The sequence below is a fragment of the Sapajus apella genome, unplaced genomic scaffold (genome assembly GCF_009761245.1).
Source record: "Sapajus apella isolate SASKATOON/1434 unplaced genomic scaffold, GSC_monkey_1.0 scaffold81, whole genome shotgun sequence".
Taxonomy (NCBI): Eukaryota; Metazoa; Chordata; class Mammalia; order Primates; family Cebidae; genus Sapajus; species Sapajus apella.
Window position 1 is genome coordinate 3,723,450 of NW_022437021.1, and position 11,240 is coordinate 3,734,689.

Consider the following 11,240-nt stretch of genomic DNA (forward strand, 5'->3'; position numbering starts at 1 on the left):
CACAGTCTTCCCAGAGCACTGGGGCTGCCCCTCAGAATCTGTTGGAGGAATGCTGAGTGTGGTGATGGAAGGTCTGTCTCTGGAGTCAGACAGAGCATGGGTCCAAGACCAGGGTTTCTGGCCTAGATGAATCACTGGGCCTTACTACACCTTGGTTTTTGCAGGTGACAACAAGGGATAAAAATGGCAACAGCCCTGACATTAACAGCCTCACCAAGTTACTTTGCAAACTGTAAAGTTTAACTGTAAATTTAAGGCTCTCATTAGGTAAGAAATCACTTTTCCATTCTTCCTACCTTTTGTTGAACAGAGTTTGGTTGTACAGTTTTGTATATCAAAATTTGACACATATGTATTCTCGAGGTAAAATGGCTTATATTGAGCCATGGATCTATTTATTAAGCATCTTCGATTAATGATAATTAAGAATCCTTGGCATTTCTAGCTTTTCTTTCCCCTAGCTCCAATTAAAATTAAGAGTAGGTCTCATTAGCCATATCTGGATGATATGTCCATGCTTGCTGTCAGAAGAGGGTATTGAGAAGGGTCTGTGTGATCCAGTCTACCGGAATGAGGAGGGGTGGTTCACAAAAAGAAAATCAAAGTGCTGTCACTAAAAACAGAAGAAAAGGATGCTTGGCTAGCAAAACTTGCAAATACCTGTGGAAAGTAGTCAGGACCCTTTGACTACATGCAACACCACCACCAACTGTAACTTATACAATGAAAGGAAAATTTTGGTTCACAAAATCAAACCACTGGGAAGGCACAAGAGTGGCTGGGCTTCAGGAACTGAGACAGTGCCAAGACTGTCTCTCTGTCCAATTCTGTGCTAGTCCTATATGCCAGGCTCATTCTTTCAGCCAGGACTCTATCATTCTGGAAACATGAGTATCTACAGCTCCTCATATCTCTAGATTCGGCTTCACCCATGAAACGGCACTGAGCTTGTACTCTCTGGATTCAGTTCTTAAAGTCCTAGTAAGGGGTTATGATTGGCTCAGCTTGAAGTAGGTGCCATCCTTGAACTAATTTTTGTGGCCAGGGAGACGACGACTTTGGATAAAACCATGAGAGCTCTGTTATGGCTGCACTGGTGGAAAGAATGTTTCCCAGAAGATGAGAGATGCAATTCCCAAAAGAAGGCAAGGCAAACTGAACAGTATATGCCAAGAATAACTTGATTTGCATCACAGTACACTATATGGGTTTTTTCTATTTTAGTCCCTGTACATATACCAACTGTACCTCTGAAAGCAGATATAGGGTATGAGATGATAGATAGATAGATAGAATAAGCAGATAGGATGGATGGATGGATAGATAGATAGGATAAGCAGAGAGGATAGACAGATAATAGAAGATAGATGGATAGGTAGATAGGATAAACCGATAGATGATTGATTGATAGATAGATAGAAAGATAATAGATGATAGAACAGATAGATTAGATACATAGAAAGGCAGACAGGGTAAATAGATTAGACAGACAGACAGGCAGACAGAGAGACAGACAGATAGATGTCAATGTGACAACTATATTTTAATAAAGAATTCTTACAAGTTTTTCCAAGGCCTCTTGATTGTGTCCTGTCTACAAGGGGCATTATCCGCCAACACAAAGCTGTCTTGTAAAAAAAAAAAAGTTTCTTAAGAAGGTACAAACTTCAGTTCAATTCTGATCCCCATAAAGTACCTGGAATTGCCTTAAAGTAGACTTGATTTCTACATAACATGCCTTATTTTCTTTTTATCTCTAGCTGCCAGAAAGGTTAGACAAATGCTTTTGTAGTATATCAGTAATTGTCTGGTAAATGAAACCTGGTAGAGTTTTTCTTCCCTCCTCATGTATGTCTGATTTATTTTTTAAATATGTATGTATATTGTACTAAATATTGCTTCAAGTTACTTTTGGGAGTACAATATTAAGGTATTTTGTATATTTACAATATCAGTCCAGAAAATCTTCATTTTCTGGATCCTACATCTGATTTCTCATAGTCCCAGTCCTTTTACAACATAGGTTAGATCTTTCAGGATCAAGTAACATCCCTGGTTAATAACAATGTCTGAAGTCAGACTTACATTAAGTATTAGTTTACTGGGGAGGGACATTCCAAAGCATCTTTCCTCCATGTATAAATTTAGGAATTTTCTAATTCTGACTGAGTATGAAGTCAAGATGAGTCACTAAAAGGTGGAAAACCCCGTTTACATACACTGCAGTTAGCAACATGGAATATTTTTGTTTGATGTTTTCCCAGTAATACTTTCAAATGAGTGCCAACAATAACCACTCAAAGTCACATTTTCCTTTATACCATACATGGGGAGAATAAACTAATTGTCATATGTGTCTTTTGTGTGAAAGGCATAAGAATCTGTTACTTTCTACTCAAGTCTTTCCTAGGAGGATGCTTGGTGTTTATTTTTATTATACCTGATCTACCATTTAGTAATAAACATAGAATATTCTGAAAACTTTAAAGTGAAAAATAAGTCAATGTTTCAGTTACGTGAAATGAATCAGTGTTGCTCTTTGGCAGGGCTGGACCTATGATTTATCTTTTTAAAAAAAGGAAAACCTTTCCTGTCAGATACAACTAGACAACATTTGTTTAGTGTATTCTCTCTTTTATGGATATTTTTTGTCCTAATTCAAGGTTGGTAAATATCATGTTCAATATCCTAAAATGCACACTTTACAAATGTTTTAAGACCCTGCAATGTTTCATTGTTACATCACAGCTTCTTATTTGTTAACGGTTCCAAAGGATTATTTCCTTAAATTGATATCATGCAATATAATGCAAAAGGGAGACAATCACACAAAATTCATTTTAAAACAGACGAAGGATCCAGAACTATCCCATGGAGAACATACAACCAGGGGCAGCATTAGTGAGTCTGGGACAGATAGAATCTGCTCCAGACACACACACACACACACACACACACACACACACACACCCCACACACACACACACACGTAACATGGCATAATCCTCACCATGTTGTCCAAGCTGCTCTTTAACTCCTGAGCTCAAGCCATCCACCCTCCTTTGACAAAGTGCTAGGATTACAGACACACATGGCCATGACAGCTTCTTGTTTATTGTAGTTCTTTTTGTGGTTACAAGATTATTTTTTAATGAATGGTTCTTTACATTTGGTAAAACATTTGATCTTCAGTGAACTGACCTTACCTGCCTTCCTGCCTTCCTCAGCTGCCTGGATAGACAGGAAGAGTTTTGTTTTGATTGGGTTTTTTTGTTGTTGTTCTTTGACAAAACCAGTGAATTTTGTTTTGGTATTTACTACTCCACATAGAGTGATGTCTTATTTAAAAAATCGCTATTAATATATACATTTGAATTAATAATATTTGAAGATTATTTGTGTTGCTTACTTTACATTTCCTAAAGATTCTAAAATTATATGTACTTCTATAATTCAAATCATCAGGAATAATCATTCTTATGTAAGACATGCTTTGCTTGAGAACATTTTTTTCCCCTGACAAACTAGAAAGCTACGTAATTTGCAAAGTACTTTGTTATTTTGATGCTGTGTTAAAGAAAGCAAAAGGTTAATTATAATGCCTCTTAATCCTCCTTTTAAAAAGCAATTTGTAGGAATTTGCTATGCAAATAGATTAAGTTTGGCACTCTCTAAACAAGATTTCTAATGGGGTATCCTGAAAGAGTTTGCCTTTTAAAAAGTACTTTTAAATTTTCATTTATGCAACATTTTGGTCAGAAAGTAAAAATCAAAATGAGAATATTGATGCCGGGCATGGTGGCTCACACCTGTAATCCTAGCACTTTGGGAGGCCCAGGCAAGCGCAACGCTTGAGCTCAGGAGTTCAAGACCAGCCTGGGCAACGTGGCAAAACCCCATTTCTACTAAAAATACAAAAATTAGCCAGGTGTGATGGCAGGCACCTGTATTCCCAGCTACTTGGGAAACTGAGGTGGGTGAATGGCTTGAGCCTAAGAGACGGCGGCTGCAGTGAGTCAAGATCCAGTATGAGTGACAGAGTGAGACTCTGCCAAAAAAAATAATAAAAATAATAAAAAATTAAATGATTAAAATTAATTTTAATTAAATTTAAATTAATTTGATTAAAATTAAATAATATGATACTTTCTAAAAACCAAAGCTAATCCATTTGGTGAAATAACTTTTGAACTAGAAAGATAGATCCAGGGAGAAGAAATACAAGTGAAGTTGTTAGTAGACAGAAAATTATATTCAAATCTCAAATGGGAAATTAATTTCTTTAAATTACTAAAAAGCATACCCCAAGGAATTCCATCATAATCGTGGGGGGTTGTGGTTCCTTCTGTTATACTCTGGTGACCAGCTCACTACCTGAGAAGTGTAGGCAAAACGAAAGGAGTTCAGAGATAAGTGGCAGACATGACCAATGGCCTTGAAAATCTAACCCACAGGGAAAGATACAGAAAAGGCCAATAGTCTTCTTAGAAAGACTGGCCAAGCTGAGCATACAGTGAGGGGATCACATGAAGAAGTAGCACCACATGAAGAAGTAGCACCATAGTACGTGCAGTAGAACCATGGTAAGTGTGGCAGAACTATTTCGGAAGGGATGTGTGGTGGAAAGGACCAAAATGGGCATGTAAAAATGGATAGAGAAACTAACAAGGACATGTTCAGGATGCTGGTATGTGATGCTGGGTGAGCAACTTTATACCTGGACCAGAAGAATCTTTAAGGGTTTACCCTTTGTGACTTTCTTCACAAGAAGTAATGAAAGATTTGCTGCATCCTACCACTCACTCAGCCCTCGAAAATGGAAGATCTTCCTTTCCTCCAGAACCAACCCCTGCAAGTTGCGTTCAGCTCCAAGAGGCCATGCAGAGGAAGGGGCCTCTGTGTGTAATTTTTCCATCAGGATAGGCCATCTGTTCCTAGTTTGCATGAGTCTTGTATGTGTTGATGCACTCCTGGCAATTTGGACCAAATAAACTATGTTCCAAAAACCATGCTGTGCTTCAGATTTTTGTGTTCAATACCTTCAACCAAAAGCAAAGGTGAACAAAGCCATCATGATATTTTAGGGTGTATTTATTTCATATTGTGTTTAATTTACAAAAGTATTTAAAGTGAGTCCATTCTAAGCTCAAACTTTTTAAAGGCCTGAAGTGTTAAGATATGTAAATATATAAGAAAATATAAACAACTCTGTGATTTTATAGTACAGAGAAAAGCATTCTAATAATAAACACTATAGAAATTTTTGGAGATAAAATATTAGCCCTTTTATTTGATAATGCTGTTCAATTAGACTAGCCTCTCTGGCTTAGATATGGATCTTTAAAATGTCTAATGAGTTAAAAGAGAAGCATCAAGACCTATTGCTTGGAATTTGGGGATGAACAGGAGAGAGAGGAACATTAGCAGAGAATAAGAGAAATCTATAAATTGAATCATCATACCCAGGTGACCCATGTGACAAAAAAATTGTGGCATGCAAGATTACACCTAAAATATTTGTAGAAGAGAAAGTAAAATGGAGTTATTCCACAGATGGCCTGAGAGAACTTCAGATCGTTTTGAAAACAGCCAGTCATCTTCCAGCAGAGTTATTAAGTTACTTTTTCTACTAGTATTAGAGATAGCATGGAAGTATAGGATGTCTTGTCTGATGGTTATAACTATCTTTTCCCACCAGGTGAGTATGGTTTGTCTCCTAGTTTTTAAAACTTTACTTGCTTGAATGCAGACACACACACGCACACGCCTCCTTAAAATAAATCTCTCTCTATGTACACATCCTGTTGGCTTTATTTCTCTGAAAAACCCTGACTAATACAATGAGCATATGGCAAATGGCAATTGACCATAACCCAACCACCTTACCGTTCAAGTCAGGCTCAACTGTTAGTTCTACCAAGTCATAAAAAGGAAATCTTGTCTTGCTTCCTAGTTTCTTTTTGTTTCTAATTCCTTAGCCAGGATTGAGTGGGCTCTTGCTTTCTTATTTTCTGGGCCCCCACATAATTTCTCTAGTCCCCTTAAGCAGAGAAACAGCACACTTTTGTTTCAGTTTTTTAATTAAATGTTCTATTTTTAGATAATTGTGTATTAGTATGGAGTTGTAGGAAATAATACAGAGAGATCATCTTTAGCCTTTATCTAGTTTTCTGCAATGGCAACATCTTGCCAAACTATAGTACCACAGCCATGAGATTGATGTTGACGGTAAAGATACAGGACTTTTTCATCAGCACAAGGATTCCTCCTTGGTTGCTCTTTTACAGCCATACTCACTTCCACCTCCACCCTACCTCCTGGCAATCACGAATTTGTTCTCATGTCTATAATTTTGTCCTGTCAAAAATGTTATATAAATGGAATTATACAGATTATAACCTTGAAATTGGCTTTTTCACTTACCATAATTATCTAGAGATTTATTTAAGTTGTTGCATGTATCTTAATAGTTTTCCTTGGTATGAATATACCACAGTTTTTTAACCATTTATTTGTTGAAGGGTATCTGAATTGCTTCCAGTTTTGGCTGTCATGAATACAGCTGTTAGGAATGTTCATGTGTGGGTTTTCATATGAACATATATTTTTTATTTCTCTGGAATAAATGCTTAGGTGTGAAATTACTGGATCATATGGAAATCACATTTTTAGTTTTTTAAAAACTACAAAACTGTTTTCTAGAGTGATTGTACCACTTTACATTCCTGCCAGCAATTATTCAGTTTCTCTGTCTTTTCCAGAATTTTGTGTTGCCACTATTTTTTATTTTAGCCATTCTGATAGTTATGTTGCAAATTTAATTCTCTTAATGGCTAATGGTTTTGACCTCTTTTCATGTGCTTATTTGTATCTGTATATCCTTCCTGGTCAAATCGCTTATGTTTTTTGCCCAATTTTTAATGGATTTTTTTTTTACTATTGAGATTTGAGAAATCTTTACCTATTCTAGATATTAGTATTTTGCTAGATATATGGTTTGCAATTTTTCTTTTTTTTTTTTTTTTTTGAGACGGAGTTTCGCTCTTGTTACCCAGGCTGGAGTGCAATGGCGCGATCTCGGCTCACCGCCACCTCCGCCTCCTGGGTTCAGGCAATTCTCCTGCCTCAGCCTCCTGAGTAGCTGGGATTACAGGCACGCAGCACCGTGCCCAGCTGATTTTTTGTATTTTTAGTAGAGACGGGGTTTCACCATGTTGACCAGGATGGTCTCGATCTCTTGACCTCGTGATCCACCCGCCTCGGCCTCCCAAAGTGCTGGGATTACAGGCGTGAGCCACCGCGCCCGGCCTGCAATTTTTCTTTCAGCTTGAAGCTTGTTTTTTCATCATCTTAACTGAGTCTTTTGCAGAATAAAGTTTTTTCTTTTGATGAAGTACAGTTTATCATTTTTTTTATGGACCCTGCTTTTGGCGTTAAATCTAAACACTCTTTGCCTAGCCCTAGATCTCAAAGTTTTTCTCATATGTGTTTTCCTAGCATTTTTATAGTTTTACATTTAAGTCTGTGATTCATTGTGGGGTCTTTTGTATAAAGTCTGATTTTTATATTCCTGTCTTGTATCCTTGGACCATGCTGAACTCACTTTATTAGTTCTAAAAGTATTTTGTATATAGTCCTTAGAATTTTCATCCAGATATTCATGTTACCTGCAAATAGGGGCAGTTGGACTTCCTCCTTTCCTACATGTATGACTTTTGTTTCCACTTCGTTTATTTGTTCTTTCTTTTCTTGCTAGAAATTCCAGTGCTATACTGAGTAAAAAGAGAGTGGACATCTTTGCCTTGTTCCTGATTTTAGAATGAAAGCATTCATTATAATGTTAGCTGTAGGTTGTTTGAAGATACTCTTTATCAAGTTGAGAAAGTTCTCCTTTATTACAGTTTTTCTGGGTTTTTGTCAGGAATGTGTGCTGAATTTTGTTGAATGATTTTTCTGTATTTCTTGACACAAACGTGATTTCCTTCTTTAATCTGTGAAGATGGTGATTATTTTGATTTTCAACTAGTGAGCCAACCTTGCATTCCTGGAATAAACACCCTGGTCATGGTATATAATTTTCATTGTATATGGCTGAAATCTATTTGGTAATATTTTTCTAAGAATTTTTGCATCAATATTTATGAGGAATATTGGACTGTAGTTTTCTCTCTTCTTTAATGTTTTCATCTGATTTTGGTATAAGGGTAATACTAGCTTCATAAAATGAAATAGGAAGCATTCTCTTTGCTTCCCTTTTCTGGGAGAGATTACCTAGATTTGGTTTTATTTTTCCTTTTGACATTTTTTTTTTTTTGAGATGAAGTCTCACTCTGTTGCCCAGGCTAGAATGGCATAATCTCGGCTCACTGCAACATCTGCCTCTTGGGTTCAAGGAATTCTACTGCCTCAGTCTCCCGAGTAGCTGGGATTACAGGCACGTACCACCACACCCAGCTAATTTTTGTATTGTTAGTAGAGATGGGGTTTCACCATGATCGCCAGGCTAGTTGTAAGCTTCTGGCCTCAAATGATCTACCTGCCTTGGCCTCCCAAAAACCTGGGATTACTGGTGTGAGCCACCGCTCTTGGCCCCTCTGGAAAATTTTAACGTACAAATTTAAATTATTTAATAACCATAGGACTACTCAAATTATCTATATCTTGCTGGGTGAGATGTGATAGTTTCTGTTTTTTGAGGAATTATTCATTTTATCTAAGCTTTCAAGTGTATCTATAATCTTTCAAATGTATGTTTGTATGTATGTATGTATGAGTCATCTGTAGTATGCTCTTCTAACCCTTTTGTTGTCTTTAGGGTCTGTAGTGACATCCTCTGTTTCATTCATGATATTGGCAATTTGTGTCTGCTCTCTTTTTTCTTTGTAATGCTACTGAGAAGAGGTAGAAATTTAGGTTTCCCTGCTGGATACTGCTCCTCATCAGGAGGAAAGTAGAGAGAGTAGGGTGAGGTGGAGAGTGAGCAGGTATGATGATGAAGAATGAGCCATGGCACTGCCCTGTGGGGATAAAAGTTCTGCCTCCCTATCCAGCTCTCTCTGATAACACCTTGATAAAAGTCAGGGTAGGTTAGGATGCCTCCTTATAGCTTGATAGTGATAGAAGTCTAGGATCCTCATTTAGCCTTTGCTGGCCTGGATAAGGGTGGGTCCACCATTTTATTTGGGATGTTTTGTCCATGGGGTAATTTTTTCTAAAAGATTTTCTTTTTGCTAGGCTTCTGTATCAGTCAGGGTTCTCTTAGAAGAGCAGAACTAATAGGAGCTAGATAGATAGATAGATAGATAGATAGATAGATATAAAGAGAGAGAGAGAGATAATAACCCCCCATTTACACACACACACACACACATATAAGTATTAACTTACACAATCACAAGGTCCCACAATAGGCATCTGCAAGCTGAGGAGCAGGGAGAGCTCCTCAACACTACCACCACTTTGTGATAGGCAAGGCTACCTACTGCTTACTTTTCAGCGTATATGGGCTGAGTAGATGCCAGTTTTCTATCCTCTCAGCCAGCTTGGAGTCAACTCTGTACATTTCATTTGTGTTTGCAGTTAAACATGATTCTGACCTTCACATTCCTTTTGACAGTTCAGTAGCTATTTTTGATGCCTTTTCAATTATAAACAAAAACTGAAACCCAAGCTTTGCCTTTTGGCTTTTGCTCACTGGATTGGCTTCCTTCTAATTTAAGGAGATCTAAACTATCAAGTGTTTTCTGTTCCCTCCCTGGGAAATGGAAGACTTAACATGAGGAGAAATTATGAGTTGGTCCACTTCTCCCCCTTCTCTTGGGGGCTGTTCTATTCATCATCCACCTGTAGACACAACCCTGCCAAGAATCTAGCGTCTGTTGAGCCCCTATAGCTGTATTCCCATGGGAATCTGCCCTTCTATGGGATTTTGGTTCTTCTTGCTCCCCGCTGCCAAATATCTCTATTTAGAATCCCATTTCTTCATCTAGCCCATTACTGAGAAATAGATTAAGTAAATGTGTAAATATATGGATGGATGGTGGTTTATTCTTGTGTCAACTTTAATAGATAAAAAAATTTTCACCTGACAATGGTCTTCCTCAGGCAGAGTCTTAATATAAAATGACTTACAAAGTGGCATGTTACTAGGAATTATGTTTATAAGCAAGTACCTTTAGGGCCCTCTTAATCATAGCATTTGGTACCTTTATATTTTATTCAAGCATAGTTGTTAAAGAGATAGGTACTTAATTTATCCTTCAAGACTCACCTGAGGCTTAGCCTTTTTGAAGGGCTTCTCTGACCTTCTCCATTCTGGTATAAATTGTCCTCCATCCTCTTTGTTTCCACATCACCTGGTAAGTTATTCCATTATTGCTGTTATCATTCAGTATTTGCAATTGTTAGTTGACATGTCTACATCCCTTACTGAACTTTAAGAGAGGGCCTTTGTTAGTCAACTTTGTAACTGCAAAGTCTATCACAGTAATTGCACATGGAGATACTCAATAGATACTTGCTACATGAATAAATAAATGAATGATGGATTGATCTAGGTTGTGAAAAAAAACCGTCTCTCTTTTGGCTTTGAGTGCATAGCAATTTTTGCTTTTAAGCTTACAAGAAATTATTACCACTTGGACGAAGCAGAAAAACTAAAACTCAGAGAGCAGAAATCTTGCATAAAAGGTTAAATGAGTGTAACTTGTCATATAATTGAAATTTAAACATACCACACTAGTTTTATAGAGAAGGATCTTCCATAAACCTTTCATGAGAATTAAATGTGAAGCTTACTAAGAGGAGCACTTAAACTGTCAGTTTAGTTTATTAGAAAAATACTTGCTCACTTTATCCAAAAGCAAAATAATCATTATTGCTGCAAAAGTCTGAAACCGACTATGGCTTCATGTCACCAAAATATGCTGGATTATACTTTTAACATGTATATGATCTTGTAATGTTATATATTTTGAGTATAGCAAATAAGATTGTAAAGGAAATTTAAATATGAACATGATATAAGGAATATTCTCCAAGTGTATCTGCCCTAATCTTTTGGACATTTTGTTGTAATGAAAATGGTGAACATACTTATTCTAATGGTTTATCATTACAAGTTTATTTAATAACATGAAAAAATACACATATTTATTTGCTTAGAATTAGAGGCTATTAGAGAAATGTGAGTCTATAGCCTGCTTCAAAGAAGCAGTGATTTCTTTATGAACTATTCATAG